The sequence below is a fragment of the Pelecanus crispus genome, chromosome 2 (assembly GCF_030463565.1).
Source record: "Pelecanus crispus isolate bPelCri1 chromosome 2, bPelCri1.pri, whole genome shotgun sequence".
Taxonomy (NCBI): Eukaryota; Metazoa; Chordata; class Aves; order Pelecaniformes; family Pelecanidae; genus Pelecanus; species Pelecanus crispus.
Genome location: NC_134644.1, coordinates 32,843,106 through 32,866,662, shown reverse-complemented (window position 1 = coordinate 32,866,662; position 23,557 = coordinate 32,843,106). Strand labels below are relative to the sequence as shown.

Here is a 23,557-nt window from a genome sequence, read left to right as displayed (position 1 = left end):
AAATTTTGCCAATAATTTTTGACAAAACCTACAGTAAATAGTAATCTCTATTCTACTTTGTAGAATGTGGATACTATGCATTGTAACACATCACTGCATATCACAAGTTCTAGTAATTATAAAACATTGTTCTGTTCACACAAAGGGATGAACAGACCAGACTTTGAAAATTCTTTTTTCCTCTCTTTTTAACCTATAGAAGAGAGTACCTTCCTGCTTCTCCTCCTTATTCAGACTGAATAAAGATCAGGACTTTAACTATCTGATGTTTCTGTGATCCTTTTGGATATCCTATTTTTTACATTTCATCAGCAGTAATCTTTAAGTCGCTAGTTATATCTTAATTAATGTATGTTGTAGTTTTAATCCAGCTAACTTATCTGGATGACAAAAGAATAAAGTAGTTTTCTATGGCTTGGAGGTTTCAGTAGGTACTAGGATTCAAAATTTCTGCGTGTTCTAGCAATTTGACATATGTTCTCAGTATCTCAAAGTAACATACCAGTACACTCTGTCAGCTGAAGTCTTATCAGCTGCTAAGCTTCTGCATATGCTACAATTTCTGTATTATGTCCTGATGTTCAAGAGATGGAGGCAGGCTCCTGGGTAATGGACTCACCAAAGTTTTTCCTTTTGTGTTGCATCTGAACATAGGGAGACAGGACATTTCACCCTTTTGATAGTAGTGAAACAAGATGTCATAACTTCTTTAATTATTGAAGTTATGTATGTATTTGATACATATAAAATGGTGATTTCAAACTACTGACTATTTTTGGTGTACTAGAAGGGCATTGTTATACCCCATTTCCATTTTCCTGGACAGGAAAAAATAAAATAATAATAAAAATATTAAAGACCAAACAGAAGATCCTACATTATCTGTCAAAGTGTTCATAATGCAAATGGTAAGCACCTTACTTCAGAAAAACTAGTCTCATGACTTAGTTTCTAATCACTTTATATGCACTGAGTGGAAGTAGTGTAGTGGTTTAACCCCAGCCAGCAACTAAGCACCACGCAGCCACTCGCTCATTCCCCCTGCCCGGGTGGGATGGGGGAGAGAATCGGAGGAATAAGAGTGAGAAACACTCCTGGGTTGAGATAAGAACAGTTTAATAATTGAAATAAAGTAAAGTAGTAATGATAATAATATCAATACAATCATGATAATAATAATATGCAAAGCAAGTGATGCACAATGCAACTGCTCACCACCCACCGACCAGTACCCAGCCAGTTCCCAAGCAGCGATCGCTGCCCCCCGGCTAGCTCCCCCCAGTTAATATACTGAGCATGACGTCATATGGTATGGAATAGCCCTTTGGTCAGTTTGGATCAACTCTTCTGGCTGTGCCCCCTCCCAGTTTCTTGTGCACCTGGCAGAGCATGGGAAGCTGAAAAGTCCTTGACTAGCATCAGCACTACTTAGCAAAAACTAAAACATCAGCGTGTTATCAGCATTCTTCTCCTACTAAATCCAAAACACAGCACTATGCCCGCTACTAGGAAGAAAATTAACTCTATCCCAGCCAAAGCCAGGACAAGTAGCTTCAACTGAAAGGCAATTTCAGAGCAGAGATTGACTTCTCAGTATCATAAGCTAGAGCACTCTTGTGCAATCTTGTCACATGGTTGAATCTACGGTAGTATTTTAGTGCTTAACAGGAGTACACTTCTTGGATTTTCCAGTTATCCATGTTTATTGCATTCCAGTTTGCAACACTGAGCAGTCTTGAGCATGCAAACAGGATTCCTTTTAAATGGGGGGGGTGGGGGGGGAACATGCTCTGACTGCAAATGGGTGTTCAGTCCGTGGAACCAGGTTAAAACAACTCGAAGTAAAACTCCAAAATGAACATGGTGTGAACATTTGAGAACCAACTGATTTGCTCTATAAATCCACTCCTATTTTATACTGCAAAGAGTAGTAACTTAATTCTGCCAGCTAAGATAGGTTCTCAAGTTAGAGTGTGCTTCTTCATCTCAGTATTCAAGATTATTGCTGAATAATGGAATTCAATCAATTTTATGTCTAGGCTTCTCAAATAGTTTTGATAAATCTAAATCTACCCACTGTGGAAATAACTGACTGCCTGTCACTTCTAAAGCACTATGATTCCTTCACTAGCTTTGTACAAGCAAATCCGAGAGCCCGATATCTTCTAGCTGATTGTTTTCTTAGGGATATTTGGATTGTACCTTTTAGTTTGAAGAAAACATGTTACAAAATGTTAATGCCTAGTGCAGAAATAGATATTGCTGTACTGAGAACCATGGTAAACACATACCTGCTTGTTAACTTCTGTTTATTTACTTACTCTGAATAAATATCCTTTCAGTTCATTTTATGTCCAAATAAAGCATGGAATCATTTAATCACTTGACAACTAAACACTGCACTTTCTAGGAGACATTAATCAAACATCCTCATGTTTGCATATCGAGATTTTTTAAATCTAATCCTCTTATATGGGGCTTCTGAGTGGCACGCACATTTAGTTTTAGTCTTTTTCAACTGCAGTGCAACCAAGGGTTTTTTAACTGTATATCAATCTGTATTCTTATTGTCTCTCTGCTTTTATGGTTTTATAACTTGACCATAAATACATGAATTGAAGTTTAGTATTCGAAGTCTGAGCCCTTAAATGGAATACTTGCATGGACTAGTGAAAGCTGTCTCCTCACTCTGGGTGGTTTGGTGCCCCTGATCATGTTGCGTTGCTCCTCTCAGAACAGCCCCAGGAGGACTTTGAGAACTTCCAAAGAAGAAACCTCTGTGAGGTCCTGCTGCCGTCCTCCCCCTGCTCCTGTATCACCTAACACAAGCCATGTACATGCAGGAAAAATGGTCAAAGTTCTGCCAAATCTTTTTTTTTTCTTTCTTATATATCTGTACAATTCAGAGAAGGGAACAGACTCACAGGAATATACCCTCTTTTTTTCCCTATTTACTGTTGTCACCTGTTGATGCAAAAAGGCTTGTATTTCCTTTGCCCTCCCCATTATCCACCTCTGCATACTCAATAGCCAGGCCACAATTTGGACTTCAGGTAATCAAATGGACACCTGCTTGGAAAACAATATGATTATATGTGCATAGTCTGAAAAACAATATATTGAAACGTAGCAATTTAACATGTGCGCTATTTAAATACGTTCCCTGCTTATCTCATTAGGAGCTGTGTATGTTCGCTAAAGAGCAAAATTTGGCATTGATAGCATATAGGTATCTGTGTCTGTGTGTATTGTATATTTCTATCTAACTAGTAACTGGCTTTGATATTTTCATATAAAACATACATGAAAATATATTTGTCTGATTAACTTATCACTCATTGGAAAGAGAACCTTATTTAGCTATAAAGTACTAAGTATTATCCTATTCTTTCTTAATGGAAGAAAATACTACAGTTTTCACTTCAGCTCCTGTGCTTTCAGGGTCTTTAAACAGATGTTATTAGGGAAAAAATCAGATTTTTTTTTTCTAATTTCATTTAATTTTAATTTCTAATTTATCATTATCATTTCTATTGTACCAAATCAATGCATTAGGAAAAAATATAACTACAGATATATGTGACAATTTGTGAAGTAGATGATTTAATTGGTATATTGACTTTGTGAATCTTTATGACACTTGCAATGCTTCCATTTGTTGTTTCGTTTTAAAATCTTCCAGTATGTATATATCTATGAAACATCTATCCACAATCAATTTTTTTCTAAGTACAGATTTTAGATATAACTGTAAACTATCCTTGAACATTATTTGGACAGGATTTTTGTTTGGATATACAGTGATACTGATAAATGCCAAAAATCAGTGCTTTGAAAAGATGAACATACTGCATAGAAACTAAAGTATGAGTTGAGAAACATAAATGTAAATAACTGAGCTACTTGTTGTTTGGAAATTACATCCAAAACATAAGTTGAATCATGACAACATATCTTACATGAAATATATACCACTTATGTTGTGTTAAACAGCAAAATTTTCTTCCTCACAGAGATACTAAGTAAAATTTTCAAACCTTTTGTGACAAGAAAGAAATAATTCTTTTGAAAATCTCTCTAGTATAGAGAGATTGCTGCGTGTAGTAGGATTCCTTTGGGGTGGATGTTATTATGCGTTGATTTTGTTTCATTGCTGAAGTTCGGTTAGAGCCCTGTCCTGAAATGGAATGTCTTTTAAAGTCTCTTAACGACTTTATTGCAAACATATACGTAACTTGTTTTTGCACAGGTAGTTCCAGTCACCTCAGTGGACTCATTCCTGAAGACAAAATCTATGAACTATTAATGGGTGAAACCTTTGGGCTGTAAATATTTCAGTACAATACTTTCTTCCTATTTATTTTTTACATCACCAGGCACACCGATACTTAACCAAGTATTTATCAAGTTGATCTGCACCGCTTGTTAAAAGAGCTGCAGTGCGCTATTACTCAGCAGCAATGCCAGACTCCTAGACTAATTCAAGACAATGTGCATTCATGTCACAGCACCTAGGCATAAACCAAGCTTACCAATATGATTCAATAACTCCATGTGGAAATCTCTGATAATAACTGCATTATGACTTTCTGAATGGAAATGCAGAAGTTTTGGAACTAGAATAATGTGTATACAGACAGTTCACTACAGTAAAGTAGGGGACATGCAGAGACTGTGAAGGTCTTAAAACACTTCAAAATACCTATACATAGTAAGAGAGGAGAAAATACCTTTCTTATTAGGTGTCAAATTCAACTGTACAGGGGAGGGGAAGAACCTTATCCCAAGCTACCCTATTAGCCAGGGGATTCCTGATGAGAGTTCTCTAAACAACTTAGAAACTTCGTGGCCTAGCAGACTATTTAATTTATGGAGGTCTTTCATAAACTACACTCTGGCCAGGTGACTTCTCCTCGCTGTTTATAATGCTTTAAATTTAAGATTTTGACACATTATGAATTTTGAGATGTCTAAATATTAATTAATTTCGTAAGTTGAAAAAGTTAGAAACCGTGCTCTATATACATAGTATATATACTATATACACTGAATATACACAGTGTATATTCAGTATTGGTAGACTTTAGGATATTTATGACATGGTACAAGGCATGTATAATAAACTCTATAATAATATTTTTATTAAATGCTATGGATAATGTAGTGGCTAGATAAGTTTTGGACTTGATGATCTTAAAGGTCTTTTCCAACCTAAACAATTCTATGATTCTGTAAGGTAATCGCCCTTATTTTGTATCTTGTTTAGACAGTTTTGGGCAACTTAGCCATTAACACATTACCACAGAGAAAAATAACTAATTATAGCTATTTCATAGCTGGTCTATGTTAAGACATTCAACTTACAGAAATAATGTTGTTTAGACAGAGTATCTAAGTAAAATAATTTAATTGCTGCCTCGACAATCCTAACTAGGTATTTTTGTGCACATGCTTATATAGTTTGATGAAAGCAAATAGTAGTGATATAATCAAGTTCTACCAATTTTAGTAATTAGTGTTGTATGTTGTGTTATTTTTAGAGAAAGAAAGAAAGAAAAAGGTAAATGAACTTAAGTTGATCACAGTATCTGTTTAAGAACTTGAGGTAATACATTTGGTATTCAGAATTCAAGAAAGCAGAAATATGTCTAACTAATGAAAGCCAGTGACTAAAACAGTTTAATATCAAAGGAAGTAATAATTACACACTGTTCTGAGCTAGGCTCAAACTCACTACAATAGGTAACAGGGATGTATATACCCAGCGTAGTCTTCACTGGGTAAAAAACTGGTTGGGTGGCCGAGCCCAGAGAGTCGTGGTAAATGGAGTTAAGTCCACTTGGCGGCCGGTCATGAGCGGTGTTCCCCAGGGCTCTGTTTTGGGGCCAGCCTTGTTTGATATCTTTACCAATGATCTGGATGAGAGGATTGAGTGCACCCTCAGTAAGTTTGCAGATGACACCAAACTGGGTGGAAGTGTCGATCTGCTTGAGGGTAGGATGGCCCTGCAGAGGGACCTGGACAGGCTGGACTGATTGGCCGAGGCCAACTGTATGAGGTTCAACAAGGCCAAGTGCCAGGTCCTGCACTTGGGTCACAACAACCCCATGCAACGCTACAGGCTTGGGGAAGAGTGGCTGGAAAGCTGCCTGGCCGAAAAGGATCTGGGGGTGTTGGTTGACAGCCGGCTGAACATGAGCCAGCAGTGTGCCCAGGTGGCCAAGAAGGCCAACAGCATCCTGGCTTGTATCAGGAATAGTGTGGCCAGCAGGAGCAGGGAGGTGATTGTTCCCCTGTACTCGGCACTGGTGAGGCCGCACCTGGAATACTGTGTCCAGTTTTGGGCCCCTCAATACAAGAAAGACATTGAGGTGCTGGAGCGTGTCCAGAGAAGGGCAACCAAGTTGGTGAAGGGTCTGGAGCACAGGCCTTGTGAGGAGTGGCTGAGGGAACTGGGGTTGTTTAGCCTGGAGAAGAGGAGGCTGAGGGGAGACCTTATTGCTCTCTACAACTACCTGAAAGGAGGTTGTAGTGAGGTGGGTGTTGGTCTCTTCTCCCACGTAGTTAGCGATAGGACGAGAGGAAATGGGCTCAAGCTGCACCAGGGGAGGTTTAGATTGGATATTAGAAAAAACTTCTTCACGGAAAGGGTAGTCAAGCATTGGAACAGGCTGCCCAGAGAGGTGGTGGAGTCCCCATCCCTGGAAGTGTTCAAAAAATGGGTAGATGTGGCACTTCGGGACATGGTTTAGTCTAGTCTACCCTTGACTGGTTTAGTGTGGACTTGGTAGTGTAGGTTAATGGTTGGACTGGATGATCTTAAAGGTCTTTTCCAACCTAAACGATTCTATGAATCTATGAACACTTTCTTGCATTTGAGATAGCTTGCAAACAGTTTATGGTCCTTTTTCAGGAAGTCTCTACACAAACTGAGGTATATGTCTCTATCCAAAACAAAGATACAATCAGGGCATATATGTTGGAAATACCTTGCTGGGTAATATACATAAAGGTTTATGTTTCGGTGAAAAATAACAGAAAAAGAACAGTGAACCTGGGAAAAGAGGAAGCACCGAACACAGAAATAGAAAATCTATTGATGTACTTCTTAGAAAAAATGAAGAGAAAGACAGCTTTCTCAGCCAAATTCTGATGATAAAACTGTTAGAAAAGCAAAGAGACTGCCTTCTGTTCAAGTCTTCCTACATTTAAGGAAAAAGATCTTTTGTCTATAATAGTAAGGAAGAAGTATGAAGAATGAAAATCTAACATTGGTGTTCTTTTCCTAATGAAAACAACCCAAGAAGACCTGCAACTTGTCTAACACAAAGAAGAAACCAAATTTCCTTAATAAGTAGTAAAACAAGTTAAATTTTAAAAGGTTGTGGCAGATATTGTGCCTCAGTTCCCAAAAAAGGTAAAAAGGAAGGAGGATCCATATGTGTCCTTGTCTGCCTATGGGACTAAACACTGATACACTGATGATATATGTATGGGGTCAAAGCATTAAGTGTATGAAGTTCAGGAGAAGAGTCCAGTATTATCTCAATGTAACTATTATAAAACCCACTTGGAACTTACTTCTAGGATGTAAATTTAGGAAACATACACATGATGAGTTATAGTGTTACATGAATCTAAAATGCTTTGAGAGTTTGGCTCACAAATCCAATTCATTTAGTTATATACCTGAATTTCTTTACTTGGAAAATAACACAAAATTATCCTTGTATGAAATTTCCATTTCTTTCCTAAATTATGTTTAATTGCTCTGAACATAGCAGCATTTTTCATGGGTTTTGGCACTTTATTTTCTGTCCGTGATTGAAACTAGGAGGGCAGAGAAATCACCTAAATAAATAGCAAAGTTAACCCTTCTAATCCAGATACTTATTCAAAGTTTAAACATTAGAAAAATAATCCTAAAATTATTCAGGCAATTTTTTATTTCCTGTCTAAGCATGCACCATATTCTAAACATCTTAAAGCATAAATGGAAGCTTTAACCTAAACTTGACATATTTCCGTGTAGAATTTCTTGTTACAGTTATGCGAGTGTGTGTTGTTTACAGTAAATCAATTTCTTGTGAGGACTATCATAGGGTGCCATTAACTTTAGTGTCTAAAAACCAACCCTATAGCCAGTAGATAGAGTCACCTCAAGAAAAGTGTTTGTCCCATGTTCAAATAAGGGTCTAAGCTAGGCAGAATAAAATGCTCACTGGAGGTAACTCTGTCTCCATTTATTGTAAGCGGAGCCTAAGTAATAGGCCAGGTTAGACACCTCACTCCCAGCTGACTAGGTGGTGAGAGGAATTTCCCTGTGTGCTGCATGAAACAACAGCTCATTAAACACTTGAACAGTCCTTGGAGCAGGACTGGGAACCAGGTACCACTCTGCCAGATAAACCTTGTTGAGCTGAACCGTGCTCTCTTCTATGGATCCGGTGCTGATGCGTTCCACGTCTTTCGTGAACACTGTAGTCACTAATCTACTGAGCAGAAAGGACCATGGCAGAATATCTGTCTTTCCAGTGTGTGCAAACCCTGCCTGGAGTACATAGAGCTTCCAGGTGTTGGGGACTTGAGCAGAGGAACACCTCTTTGGGGGATTGTAGTATAGGCAGTGTTGGGAAATAGAGTAGCATTCAGTGGTGCTATATACTGCCCCCTCTTTAGTTTGGACTGCATTATTTTGTCACCTTTTAAAAATCTTCATGGTATGCTGCATATCCCGTTTCCTTTGTGCGCATTTGTGTTGCAGCACTCAGCCATTGTGCATTGCCTTATCCATCTGCTGAACAGCAGTAATTGGCCACCGCGATGGGCATTTTGCTCCACATCTCAAGCAAGACCTCAACAGGCAGTGGGAGCTGCTGCCTCACCAAGAGCAGCTGCATGGTGTAGCTTATTCAGCAAATTCACCTCATTGCAAATTCAACAAGGGCAAGGAACCCTTGCCAGTAGTACCTGTTTCTGCAAATCCAGGACCTGCCTAAGGCAGGATGCAACTGGGAAGTTCCTTCTACTGATATAGTAATTCCTAGTTTTTGGTCATTCCTCTAGAAGCTGTGGAGCAGTGTGCTTCATACTGTGATGCGTTACGACCCATCAGCAGTGTCTTACCTCTGTGGAGGCAGTGATTTTGGGGGGGGGGAGGGGGAGAAGAAATGAATGCCACAGTTTTTCCACATTAACAAACTCCCACTTCTTTCCTTTTACTTTAAGCAGTGGGTTGTGAGTTTAGACATGGTGTAGGGGTGAGAAAGGTGCTGAGGTACTCAACATGCCAAAGTGACGGCACTGACTTTGGGGGATGGGTTCGTATTCAAATGCCTTTGTCCCATATTAGCTACTGAAGATTGTGTGGCTTTAGCTCCTTATTTTCACTGCATGTGCACATTCACTGGAATGACAGGGGTAAGTGGTACTTTGTCCCATAGCCACTTAGTTAAATTGTGCATTGCACCCATTAGTTTGTAAGATCTGAAAGGCAAACATTCGTTTTACCAAGCTGTTAAAGATAGCACAGTTTTCCTAGTAAGAGAATGTGGGCTGGGCAGTCATGATTTGATTATGCTATTAAAAAAGCCTTTTCCCCTCTTTTGCCCCCTGGCAGCAAATCTTTAGGGTGCACTCTTTAGATACCTTTATTACTCAAGAGGTGCTCTGTTCAGCAGGAGTCTTATTCATACAAGTAGGCCCATCAGCCCGGGGGATGGAGTCCATAATTCATAACACAGTTTGAATCTTTTAGAAATATAAATACAATTCCTTGTTGCTGTGAAATACTGATTTTATTGTTATTAGGAAGTAGTAGGCCCTTGAAAAATGGCTTGATAGTCTGATTTGGTTTTATATTTATAAAGCATGTATATATGTTTCTGTGCAATATAGATCATAGTCAAAAAACAATTTCCTTTTATTTACAAGGCAGTTGAGATTGTCATTGTATTATACCTTTTGGTGCACAGAATGTTCATTTTCTTTCAAACGTTATTCATCGAAAGAGGATAATTATGGTGTATTTCACAGACTGCCAGAAGGAAAATGTATCTTTGAAAAGTTTCATTTCCCTTAAGTTGCTCATTTTCTATAGGAAGACAGAGCTATTAAGTAACATACCCATGACAAAGATTGATTAAAATGGCATAAAGGACTATCTTATCTCTAAGTACAGGGATTTACACATATAACTCCTATGACATTAAATGCAGTAGGTGAAATTAACTCTAGCTATTGTATAAAAAAAGCCCCAGTAAATTGGTCTGTACAGAGAACAAGGTGAGGGTGGGAGGGATGGCACATTAAGTAGCAAGCAAGAAGTATTGTTTTAGGGTACACCTACAATGTAGCATGCAAATAATCAAACCAAGTTCTGTGCCGGCAGCGTTAATGCGATATTCTGCTGGGACTTGCTTTGGCTGCTAAATAATGGAAACATCACCTTGCTGATGTGGCTAAGCTTCTTGTATTCAGCCAGCTCCTTAGGGCAGCTCAGGCTCCTCTACAGTGTTCAAGGTAAATTTAGCCTGGGTCTATCTGACCTAGAACAAGGGATATGCCCTTATGTACACCTCGTGCAGGTCCTACAGCATACCTCAACACGGGTGTCTGCAGAAGGCTCGTATGACCTGTTCCACAGTACTCCCAGTGCTTAACTCGGTTTTGCTGAGGGCCCTTCATGAGTCTTGCATGTTATTAACCCACGTAAATGGGTACTTACCTGTATGACAGCCATTAGTTAAGATGTAGATGGTAAGGGATGTGAATTGATTTTTTTTTTTTCCTACTCACTGCAGAATTAGTAACAACTACCGTTTTTCATTGTAGCAAAACTGACCTGCTTACCCAGGCTCTTCCCCTGCCCCATATCTAGTACTGAACGCAACAGCTTTGCTGGTGTTCATCTGCGTAAAGACTTGACTTTTGAACATACACCTTGCAGGTTGTAAAGCTCTATAATAATCAGCTCTTTTGTACATGACAGGAGAAGCTAAAGTTTGCCTTTCCTGAACTCTTTCCTTGAATCTTTCCTCCATGTTGGTCTTTGCTCTGGCTATAACTTTGCTGCCATGTTTCAGCAGCTCATCCAGCATAATAGCGACAGTATGGTGTGGCCAGGCTAGAACTCAGAGTTTGCTAATACAGCAGATGAGTAGTTGTTACTTAAAATTTACTGTGCCGTGCATCAAATGTGGATATTTGTACAAGAGCATTAACACAGGACATAACTCCTTTTGGGGGTAATTCCACTGAAATTACCAGATTTATAGAAATGAATAATAAAGTACCATAGCTTAGGGCAGAGCTTCACATTTTCCATATATCAAAACATGGATGAGAAAAAATTAACAAGTTTCAGATTAAAAAAAAAGTGAGTGTATATTTAAAAGCAGATATGTTTAATTGATGTTCTGGGTTCTGTAATCACATAAATATGTGCCTTTTCCTCTACTTCAGCAAGAATTCCATAACAAACAAGTGAATAAATTAAAAAAAAAATTCCCTGTTGGATATATCTTCCACATTGTATATTGATTTATGTACACATACTTACATAATTTGGTTTTTTTTACAGAAGCATACATTCTCATATTTTTGTAGGGCTTAATTTTTATTCCCTACTGCTATATGGCACGAGTAACAATTATTGCAGAAGTGTTAAATCCATCTGAGAACAGAAAGTAGCCCCATCTTAGTTATAAAATAACTGTATCCTATTATGGTACTTTGATACAGAGTTTTTCTTTAATTAACAAAGTGAAAACATCTGTTACTGTCTCAGCATAGTTTTTTAGTTTCATACCAGTTTTATAATTCATGTGTTTCCCTGCTTCTGAAGTTTTTCAGATATACATTATTTGTAAATGTTACTTTTCTTACAAAAGCTTACAAAAAGTCAGCAATTAACTACAACAGGTGTTTCCTTTCTTGGGGAAAGGAATGCATATGATTATTGTAATTTAGATTCCTATGTGAGTTAAGAAATTGGCCTACTATTAGAAAACATTGCAAGCACATGGAAAATTATAAAAATGAAGTAGAAAGGTTGGATGAATTTAAGACTGAGACAGTTTTAACCCCTTCAGGCTCTCTTTACACATGAATGTTGTGGGTGATTGCCACTGCCCACCCCAAAATCCTAAATGTGACTTGATATGTGCATATACGGTTTAGATTTACAGTAATATTTTCTGATGCCAAACATATGTTTTTATATTGTGACCTTTGTACAAAAAGCTGCAATAACCATTCTGCAATATTCAATTTGTTTAATGGCAGACAAGTATTCCCTAGGAATGTCTGATAGCCTATTACTCAGATTGTTTGTTCATTTAACCCTGCCCCAGGTGCCTGAATCTTTAGATTAAAGATACAGAAATAAAAATAGAATAGCCTAGCAGATCATTTTTGGCTGCTGTAACACATAATCATATCCACTGATCCATTCTAGTTTTCTATTACTTGTTAATAGAAAATTTCAAGTTCCTTGAGTGTTTGCAAAAGGTGTCAGATTGACAGCAATTTAATTTTGAGTAACAACAGGAGAGACAGCTTCAGTTAATGTACACATTAGTATTACTGATAAAAAATAAGTAAAATATTCTAAAAATATTTTTTTTTAGTAAGACAGGTTGGGTGTATATACACTTGCATTACTCACTAGAGGTAGAAGTGGAATTTAGAGGAGAAAATTAGTGTTTGTGTCTGAGGCAGAAAGAGAGATGCAGAAAAAAGCAGCATATATTAAAGCAAAAAATGTCAGGTTCAGTCTGTTGTATTAAAAAAGCTGGATTTGTTCTGTTGGGTTTTTTTTTCCTCACTCTGCAAAGACTTGTGTTAACCAAAGCATTCAAATATGTGTAGCTATAAATATATATTAGAATCATGCACGTGTTTTACTAGTGCCTAATTGCTCTGCAAGGGGAGAGTTGGGGGGTTTTATTCATACTTGCTGTTATGATCAATTTAAAGATTTTTTTTTCCTCTTTCTCCATTTGTTTTCTTCATATAAGCACCCGTGATCTGCTAGCAAATATGCTATTAGCAGAATACTGTGTAGCAGAAGCATGTGTCCAGCCACACCAACAAAAAGCACTGTTTGGTAGTAGCATTGTTTCAATCACACATTACAAAGACCAAGTGTAAGTCTGGTGATTTTGTGCACTTGTGCTGATGATAAGTCAAATTAAAGGAGACGAGGTTCAGTCAGACCACGTTGTCTCCGTGACCTGCTCTTTTTTTTTACCTGCTGCCTTTAAATCGCAGCCTCCCTCCTGACACTGTTAAGCATTGCCAGTAAACCACCAGGTTGTTTATAAGGGCACATTGTAAAGTAGGGTGTATCAGAAAGTATGAGCTGCCCAACAAATTAATGGCATTGTGAGGTGCTGCCTGCTGGGGTGAAAATAAATTGTAAGATAATAGAGGGAGACATGTAATGGGCACTAGCTATGCTGCACAACACTTTTCAAACTGCCGCTGACTGTGTGCCAATAGATATGGCAATAACTGTCAACAAGATTTACAATACTTTCGCATTTACACAGTGAGAGTAGAAAGGTTGAAAGAGTTCTATAATTTTATTTAAAGTTTAGCGCCAACTATTTCTGGACCTACTATTTCCAGGCAACGGGGTTACAAACACACTGCTTATCTTTCATACGTGTCAGTGGGAGGGTTTTTTATTATCATCGGAAGTCCTTGAAATTGGACATAAGAAAAATAGCAGTAAAGCAGAGGTATATATGTAATTGTAAAATCCAAGTAGGTACAGATTTTGCCATTTATTGTATATGTTGTGATTTCTGATAGCACTAAATCGTGCTACCTATGTATAGTCCCAGTGGGTGGTTCCTGCTGGCAATACATTTTCTGGCTGTGCTTCCTTCCCTGATACTGAGAAGGCACAGTGTAAGGCTACTGTGTTGGCTTTGTTGTCCCCTTGGCAATGCGTTCCATGCTGCAGAAATCTGCAAGAGGCTATTTGAACAATTTTAAAGGTCCATTGTGCAAGGCTCAGGAGTTGTCCCATCATCGTCCTTATCAGTATTCAGACACATGTCTTTACACTTACAATAACTTGCAATAGTCGTTAACACTTGCAGAGATGGTAAAATTAGGGGCTTGAGCTGAATTTTCTTGTTCTGGTTTGCACATCCTCAATGGAACTCGTAAATACCTTCTATGTGCGTTATTTCATAATAAGACAAGACTCGGGTTACTAGTTAAATAATTTCATCGTATCAAAAAGGCTTGCTTGTGTTTTTCAGTGGCTTCAGCTGCCAACCAGTAAGAAACCTTGTTTAAAATATGGACTAGAGCAGACGTGGATTTGTAATAAATCACAGACTATGTCTGTGTACCTTTTTTTTTTTTTTTTTTGGTGAGTCTAATATACCATTGAATACAGGAAAAGAAGTTATATGCTTAAAAAAATAGCCTTTTTAGAACCCAATAAATAGTCTGAGGCTGACCAAACCATTCCTTCTATTACTTTATATAAACTGTATGAACAAATTGGCAGTTAGTGATTATTATTTATTTGTTCTGTGGTAACACCCAAAGGTCTCGGACACTAGACACTTTATAAACATAGATCAAATGGACGTTTCCTGCTTGAAGAATCACAGAACGAAAGGATAATTTAGGTTGGAAGGGACCTCTAAAGGTCATCTAGACCAACCCTCTCTGCTCAAAGCGGGTCTAATTAGATCAGGTTGCTCAGGGGGTTGTCTAGAACTTACACTCTAAAGAGTCTAAGAATTTATGATCTAAAGTTCATTTGCTAAAATCTAAGGGTTTGGTTCTTGAATGCAAGGTTAAGAAGTCCAATTTCATACTGCGTGTATGTGACCCTAATTCAGGCAGTCAGTATGTCATTTGTTTTATTTTCATCTTTCTTATTCACTCAATCATAGACTTAGCTGACCCAACAGTCCTATCCCAGAGGCTCCTACTGCTCTCTTAGAAATAGGAGTTCTCCGCTGGGGACTTGCCTTCTGGAAAGGGCATCAGAATACCCACCCATGTGCAAAATCAGCACTGTCACGTGAAACTGCAGAGAAACTGTCACCCTGATTGGCAATTAGTGCACTGGAATTGATCCTCTCATTACTTTTTCTGATCAACGTTCCCTGCCTTTTCATTTCATCTCGAGTTTATAAACGACCCTTTTTGACTGCTTCAGGTGGAATCCCAGTATGTTCCTCAGTTCTCTTGCAGACCTGGTTAACCCATTGATGGTCAATGTGGAGGCACATGTTGAATTGTAAGTTTGTATTTAAATCCAATTAGAGCAAATTGAACTTAGGTGAGCTCCTAAACCCATAACATCTTCTAGAAAGCCTCCCATCCATTTATCTGGACTCTAGATATACTTGAGAATGTAATTTTCCTTCTAAAGTCTTTCCATTTCTCCTTATTGACCTCCTACTTCATGTTTCTTTTGATTTCAGTTTCATTTTTGTCTGGGAAAGTGGTTGAAAGTGGTTGACACCTCTGTGTCCCAAAAGGCTTACAGACCTGTAAAATAATGGTAATAAGCTTCCTGGAGTGCAAATGGCCTCATATTTAGATGACGTACAGATAGCCAAAAGTTTCTTATAGGTGGCTATTTTCTCTAGGTTGTGTGGAAAAACCTATTCATGACTCAAGTTTTTAAATTTATTCAGTTAAAAATATTCTTTGCCAGTTTGGGGATGTTTAGAACCATTACCTAAGAACTGATAAAATGGATGATTAAGTCTTCAGAGCATGAAAAAGTTATGTTGTAAGAAACAATCAGCAATTTTTGTTATAACATCGGAAATCACATTAAGATGTAGACACTTTGAGAATTACTGAGTAAGACATAATCAGAAGACATTTAAAACATCAGAAAATAATTGCTGTATAATTAATTTGGGGGGTGATGGACTTGATTAATCTAGCTCTGTCTGAAGCAATTTATGAAACTCATTTTCTACAGGTGAAAATCTGTATGGTTAGTCTCATATACTGACAATGCTTTTCAACTACAAAATTGCAACTCAACTATCAAAATATGTAGAGCTAGTTATTTAGATATCAATTAATGAGTATATATATATAATGTTTATTTTTAAATATTCTCAGCCTACAGGCTCTTTTCTGTAGTGAGGCACAAAGACATAGTTCAAATATCACTGTCATGTAGTCAGTCTGTTTGTTTATATATGTGTCCAGGTTTGTAAAACTTTGCCTGATGAGTACCTAAGCTCTCTCTGGGTGTAAATACTAACAAAGACAGCATACTACTATATTACTTCACAGTAAGTTGTATTTTAAAATGTAACTTGTATTTTAAAATAAAAGTCAACCTAATATTAACATAAAAAAAGTAAAGGAAAAATTTCTAGGTTACAGAAGCCCACAGGAGAGGGAGGAAATCATTATATGTACCTGCAATGTACATTTAAAAAAAAAAACAAAACGCTGTTCTTTTGCAGTTTTCAAGTGTATGAATTTTCTGCTTACACTGTATCAAAAGAATTATTTGAATGTAAAGAATGAAGAGGTCGCTTTAATCAGACCTCTATGAAATAATTTCTCCTTCTTGAAAGAAACAACACTGAACATAAAATCTAACATTGCTTGCTGTGGTAAGCATTTTAAAAGATATGTATTTATAGTGTTTGAAATTAAGTTCATCTGCTGATTGCTGTGTTGGATGGTGACCCCTACTAAAGCATTTCATTGTGTTGCTACAGGATTGTCTCAGAGTTGATTCTTGTATATATGAAAAAGTCACTTTAGTGAAAACAAATGAACAAAAAAGATTGCAGTACAGCATATGAGAATCCCAAATATTTTATCCCAACTAGAAAGAACTGCAGTTATATTTCTTGCACTTTATTCCCCTCATACTTTAAATTATCCTTGTGGAGAAAAGGGAATGCAGATGGGTGGCTGACAAAGCTTTCTCACCTGGGCATCTCTCTTTGGCCCAACTAAAACTCCTTGGGAAAGGAGTCTAAAACAGCTTCTGTTGGCCCTCTGCTCTGAGCTGCTGAGGCCGAGGTCTGTGTGATACACACAACGTTGCTGATCTGTCTTCAGACATGTTCTTACTACCCCAGACATACTCTAAATACGAAAATTCGACATCACATACATAACTGCATTGGGCCAGTGCTAATTTTTAAATCACTTCCTACTCAGGTGAGTGCACCTCTATGAAATAGTCTGCTCTGCTAAATTGTTTTAACATCTTGTGTTCTATGTTGTATTATGAAGTAGTCATATGTCAGAAAATTCACAGCAATTTGTTGGCAGTACCAGAAAATACAAAGATCAAAAGGGCTTTGTCTGTGTTTATCTAGGTAATGTTTCATTTGGTTTTGTGTACCAGAGGTTTTGTGCGTGGGGTGGCAATTGCTTGTTTGAATGATTAGAGGTGGCGGGTCTTAATCAAGTTCACTTTTACATTAATTTGACTCAGCCAGAGTCAAAGGATAGCACTGGTGTAAAACTAGTACTATATTTATGAATTATTTGTCTTTCTGTATATCACATATCTGAGTATGACTTATTTTTGTTATTTAAAAAAAAGAAAAAGAGATCTTTTATTAAACTAATGGGGGGAAAAAAGTATGTTTGATGGCATATAATCTCTTTAAAACGTCCTCCAAAACTCTGGTAAGACTGCCTGTACTAAATTGGTAGTATGTCTGTTTAGTACATTGGTGTTCAAAAGTTACCTCTTTGCAGGCTAACTAGAAGATTTTATAAAATCTATTTTGAATAACTTTAAAAATGTGTTGAATAGTATGTCTCGTCAAAATCTGAAAAAAATCCCCAAATTGTCTGATGTTTCTTGAGGATAATATCAAGGCTTTGGGTAGCTTTGAGAGCTAGGTAGTTAAAGAAAATTTCACCTGGCAGTTGGCTCATGGAAAAAGTTTTGTTCTGCTGAGGGAATAAAAGGATTGTGTTAAAACAAAAGCTAATAGGAGAGAAGATGGCCTTTTAGCTTTAAAAGTGGAGGAACTACTTGCAACAACTTGAAAGAGAGAGTGACATTGTGACCAGTGAATTCAAAAAATCACTAGATTCCTTTCATTGTACATGCATTAAATATCTTTTGGTCTAGGCTGCATGTTTGATTTTTTTTTTCTTTTTTTTTAAGGGATTTGGGGGTCTTCTTAACATATGTTCCATCATTATAGGAATCTGACAGATCTATGAAGTTTATGACAAGTCTTGCCAACGTGAGCTGCTAGATAATTGACAAAATGTTGCTAGATAATTGAAAAAGAAAAATCCATTTAACTAACATATATTACTTGTACAGCATGGTAGATGACACTGCTACATATCTAGCAACAAAAAAAAGTGGCAGAGCATGTGAAGTAGCATAGCTAGGTTATCTTGGCAGGAATAGGAAGTCAGATGAGTGAGTGTTTCTGCCCCTCATTAGAAAATGCTTCACGCTGTGTGTTATGACCCCAAAAAGGCGTTACATACAGCTTGGACATTGCTGTTGTGATGGCTTTGTATGATGATAGTGGTGCTGCAAGATTTATGCTGTAAAGTATGCGTGTTTACAGTTGCTGTGTTTTGAATGTAATATTGAAGTCTGCCCTAATCTGAAAAGTTAATTAAACCAGTAAACGAAGTAAATCTCTTAATTCAGTGTTATGAAGCATATTCGTGCTTGTTGTGCATCAGCTCACAACCTCCCAACAAGTATTTAATAAACACCTGTGCAATCACAGGATACCTACTAATGAGTATAGTAGCCTATCCTTAGTTGTGTAACAACTTTTGTATGTAAACATTGGTTCCCAGTAGTCTTTATTAATGCAATCTTCTTAGTAATGCACATTTTGTGCATTAAACGAACTGCATCTTGAGAGCACCCAACTTCTTATGTCAGTGGCTAATTTTCCTCTTCTTTGACTTCCCTGACCTCCCACAGCAGCTGTTCGTACAGCCATTATCATCCAGTGGAGCATGCTGCTGTAAAACAAGCTTGCATTTTAAAAATAGACCTGTTAATTTAGTGTATACTTCATTTTAAAATAATAAATTTAAAATTTGGAGAGGAGGTTAAGGAAAAAGAAAGCTATTTTAAAGCAGTTGTTTACTTTTTTATAGTAGTTATGTATCCCCATTTCACCTACCCATGACAAAATACTTTCTAATTGGCATGAGTTCAGCCCGCTCAGAATTGGTACGTGAATACGGAACTGCATAGCTAATAGTTTCATTTAGAGGACCACACACAGTTGCTGCACATGTGAGGGAAGCAAGCTGACAGATGTCCACATCCCCTGGCTCTAAGAATAATAATAACCCTCCAACCTAACAGACTGTGAGCAGGAAAGGCTCTCAGAGCACTGTCACCTTTTCCCCCCACTGAGAACCAAGTACATTCCTGCAACTTTTTACATGATTTTTCCCCAGTCCAGGGACAGAAGTTGCATATCTGAGTGGCGTGTAATAAACTCCCCTTATAAGAGGAGATTAATTTGTGTCCCTTTATAATACAACAATATTGTCACTTTTCTCTACAATAATAAAACCTTGAAAATCATCTCAGTCTCCTGGAAGCAAGAATAAAAAATGAGTATTCTTTCACACCACAAGGAAGACTGATGTAATGGTTTAGTAATCATCTGGAATTAGTAGGTGAAGTTATCTGCTGTCCCTCCTCTCCCCTTCACAGAAGACCGGAAGACCTAATGTATTTTGCCCTACATGTAGTCTGCACCAAGATATCCAGGTCTTCTGAAAAGCTCAGATTTCGGTAAGGAAGGGCAGCTTTTTGGCTATCCTGGTTGCAGAAAAAATACCTGAAAAAAAACTTAAAGACTCAAAATCTAGAAGGAATTAAATAAAGAATTTTATTTCTTTGGAGAAAAAAAAAATCTCATGGCTGTGGGATATTAGTCATTATGTTCTAACTGCCTGAAACCAGCGGCACTATCAATTTTTGCCACCCATTATAAGGAAGAATAGCAAAAGCACAATTCAAGTATTTGTCTGGATTTTTGGAAGTGAAGCAATACATTATTTACTACTCAAATTTCCCAGAGTCAAAAGTTAGAAATAATATTGTAAATTGAAAGTTAAGCACATCTAAAAACTGTGTGCTTTCACCTGAGATGTTCCTTCAATTCTTCCCTGACATGCTGAGTAGATTTTGAAATCTGCGTCACTGCATGAGATACTCAGGAAGAAATGTTTGTATAGGAAGAGCCATGGTCTTTTAATTACAGACTGTGTTTATACTAATATCACAGCCATCAGCAACTGCATCCATGCAGTGTCAGCAGTAATTAGCACCGAATATATAGGCCTCTGCTCAGGAAGAATTGCTGAATGTATGATTTAACAGCACTGGAAGTGCTCCAACACTATCCCACACAACAGCATTTTTAGTATAAACTACAAGTGTCTAAAAAGGAGTTGCTGTTTAAGTACAGATCCCAGCTTACTCTGCACTAACTTCCCCAAGAAGACGGGACCAGAGTTAGTGGAAGACAGGAGGTGAGAGACGTATGAGCAGTATAATGCAGCACGAGCAGGGGCACATCTCGTTTGACATGAAAATTTCAGTCCCAATCCCATTGACTTTCATGCAGTTATGACCGTGGTTATGCTTGTTAAGGAGATAGCCCAGTGTTAAGGCAGTGCAGGTATAAGAGCGCTTCAATGGACTTATTTCTGACTTGCAGTGCAGCCTCAGTTACTGTAATGGAGGCTTAAGTCCTCTACATTGTAGTATATTGCAAGTTTTATCACAAGTTTCTTGGACTAACTTAGTTACACACATTTTATACAAGCCTATTCTTCAGAAGTGTATTTTTTCCCCTTGAGTACTAAACATATCTCTGCAACATTTGTTTACTAGGTCACTGGTATTCAAATCCGAGTTTTTTCTTAAATCAAAATCCTGCATCTTCTTAATAGCGTGCAGAACATAGTCCCAAAACCACAGGGAGGGTAAATTCATTTTTATTTTAAAATAATTGAGCCTTTTATACATTCTGAAATTAAAGTCTGCCTTCAGCTGGAGGTTTCTCTCCTTCCCTCAGTCAGGGGGTTTTGGGTGCAGAAAGCTCACTGAAAGATGGGTGAAAATTGTAAATAATTTAAAAAAAAAAACCCATACATTGGAAAATCTCCTGCTCCTTGCTGAATTTGTTTTGGCATGCAGAGACATTAATGCACCTGTGGAGAGAATGTTCTCTGTAATGGATGACATCTGGTTTGAAGACAAAAGTGGAATGTCAGTAGATGTAGTTAAGGGAATGACAGTGGTAAAAGCCAATCTTGCTGGCAACTGCAAAGAGGTCTCTGAACAACTGTTTGAAAACACACACAGCTTCCTCAGAAAAGTCTGCATATATATCTAAAATATTGGCAACTGCTTACAGACAATGCTTTTAAAAAACAAAACAAAACAAACCCCACAACCTTTTTTTGTTAGAAAGATCTGCCTTAAATTTCTAAGATGTTTTAGAAGCAGTCTTGCAACAGGCTTTCATTTCCAATACTGTATAGAACAACAGTATGTGTGTTCATACAGGCAAAATCCTGCTGCCTGTATTACTTCTTACTTAGACAAAAGTAAGATAAACTTGTTTGAGATTTCTAATAAGTTTTAAATTTGTTTTTTTCCATTCTTTCTTTTTTAAGTTTAGCCACAGTAAGGCCAAAGAGTTGTTCAGCCTTATGTAGCCTCCTTAATTTCTGTTGGATTAGTGTCTGCATGTGTGATTAAACACATGCATAGTCCACTTAAATTAAATTTATTAATGAGGTTTGAAAGACTTGGTCAAAACTCATTTAATAGTTTGACCCAAAATTAAGACACAATGTTAGGTTAATGCTTAACTCTTATGAAAATTCTTGAATTTATTAGTTCGGAATTTCTCAGAAATCATCCCCTCTTTGTACAGAAATAGACACTGGTGGTTGAAGACAGAACATCCTCTGTATATATGTACTTAAAATGTGTATAAATCAAAATATAATACAAATGAGTGAGAAAATAAAAAGGAAATAGAATTATCTCTGCTTCTGAAGATCCAACATAAAAGGACAGCTCCTAATTCACACTGATGGTACTCCTTATTGCTGCACACCTTATTATTAGAAATAAATCCAAAAAACATTCATTTCCATTCATTTTTATAGTGAATGCCATGTAGTTATTTTATAAAGCAAGTAGTAAATACCTAGACTATTTTGTTATATGTGATTGACAGTTCTTTCCTACCATGCTGTAAGAATACCTGCCTTCAAGAGCTAGCAAAGATCTCTTCCTAATTACACTTCATATTCTGGGTAAGACCTAGGTAGAGAAAGACCCAAAAAAAAAGTAACAGTGGAAACTGAAGAAGACAAGTAGACTTTTTTAGTTGTGCAGTCTAGTTCTTGCAAACCTTGGCATAGAAGTCAGCTCTGATGTTCGTCACCCCTACCTTTCGACTGTAGCTGCACAGTGGCTGTCTGCCTAACCAGGGCATGGTTCCTCTCGTGCTCCTGATGCAGATGTTAGAAGTAGATCAGATGAATCAGATTATAGCCATGTCTGTTATTCAAGAGTCAGGTATGGTCATGAATAACTGGGATTAATTATTGACAGGAATATTGTCTTCAGAAATATTTGCAAAGATTTAGTCAATGAAACAAAAGATGTCCCTATAACCCGCCCACAAATGCAGCTGTGACAGGACAGTCTAAAAGGGGCATAAGATAAGCCTGAAAGGCTTTTCTGTAGTAATCCTTCTTCCTACTGTCTAACTGTTTCCTTAATGTGTCAATATTTCATTTACATTTGTGTGACTGTTCTCTGAAGGGAATGCTAATAAAGCCTCCAGATGCTAAAATCGTTCTGAGTTATTTCTGTGTGTGGGAGTCAATATGATGCAAACCAGGTGAGAGACTCGGTTGAATCAGGCCATGACAGACACGTAGTTTTCCAGCAGCTGTCCCAGAAGTGTCTGCCCCCCCAGATGTTTGTACACACCTCTACATTGAAGACAGGCCACAAGGAGCAGGTGGGGGCCAAAGCAACTGGAGCTGAGGTAACCAGACTGAGGTAGAACACTTGCTCACACCTTCAATGTACAGTGGATCAATGTGCTGCAGAGCTCCTCAGTAATGACTGCAATTTTTTGATGGCTGTGTTGTTAAAGATACCTGTTTCTCGCACAAAAAGATCAAGAGATTCTCTTCTGTTGCCAAAAGCAACAAATTCTCTGTGATCCTTTGGAAAACTTTTTTTTTTTGTTTTAATAAAAATTGGCAAGTATGTGCAAGGTATATCCAGTCAAAGTCACTGTGGTTATTGTTCTTACAAGTATTACTATATAGAAGTAGCAATACTAATATGATTTAGGAAAAGAAATGTGCTTTCAGAGTGATTGTGGTAATGAGAACAGCATTATGCCCCTGTGAAGCTGAAAGTGGGCACAAGTTTCTTCCTTTCTTCTCTACAGCAGTGTCAATACACAATTTGTGCAAACTCACTTATGAAATATTTAAAAATAGAAGACCAAATGTACCTGTGAAGCATTCA

General features: G+C 37.5%; 1 protein-coding gene across 6 annotated transcripts in view; it reads left to right on the top strand.

Moving 5' to 3' along the window:
• Positions 1-23,557, top strand: part of DGKB (diacylglycerol kinase beta) — a 331,752-nt gene that overhangs the window by 253,639 nt on the left and 54,556 nt on the right. The window lies entirely within an intron of this gene.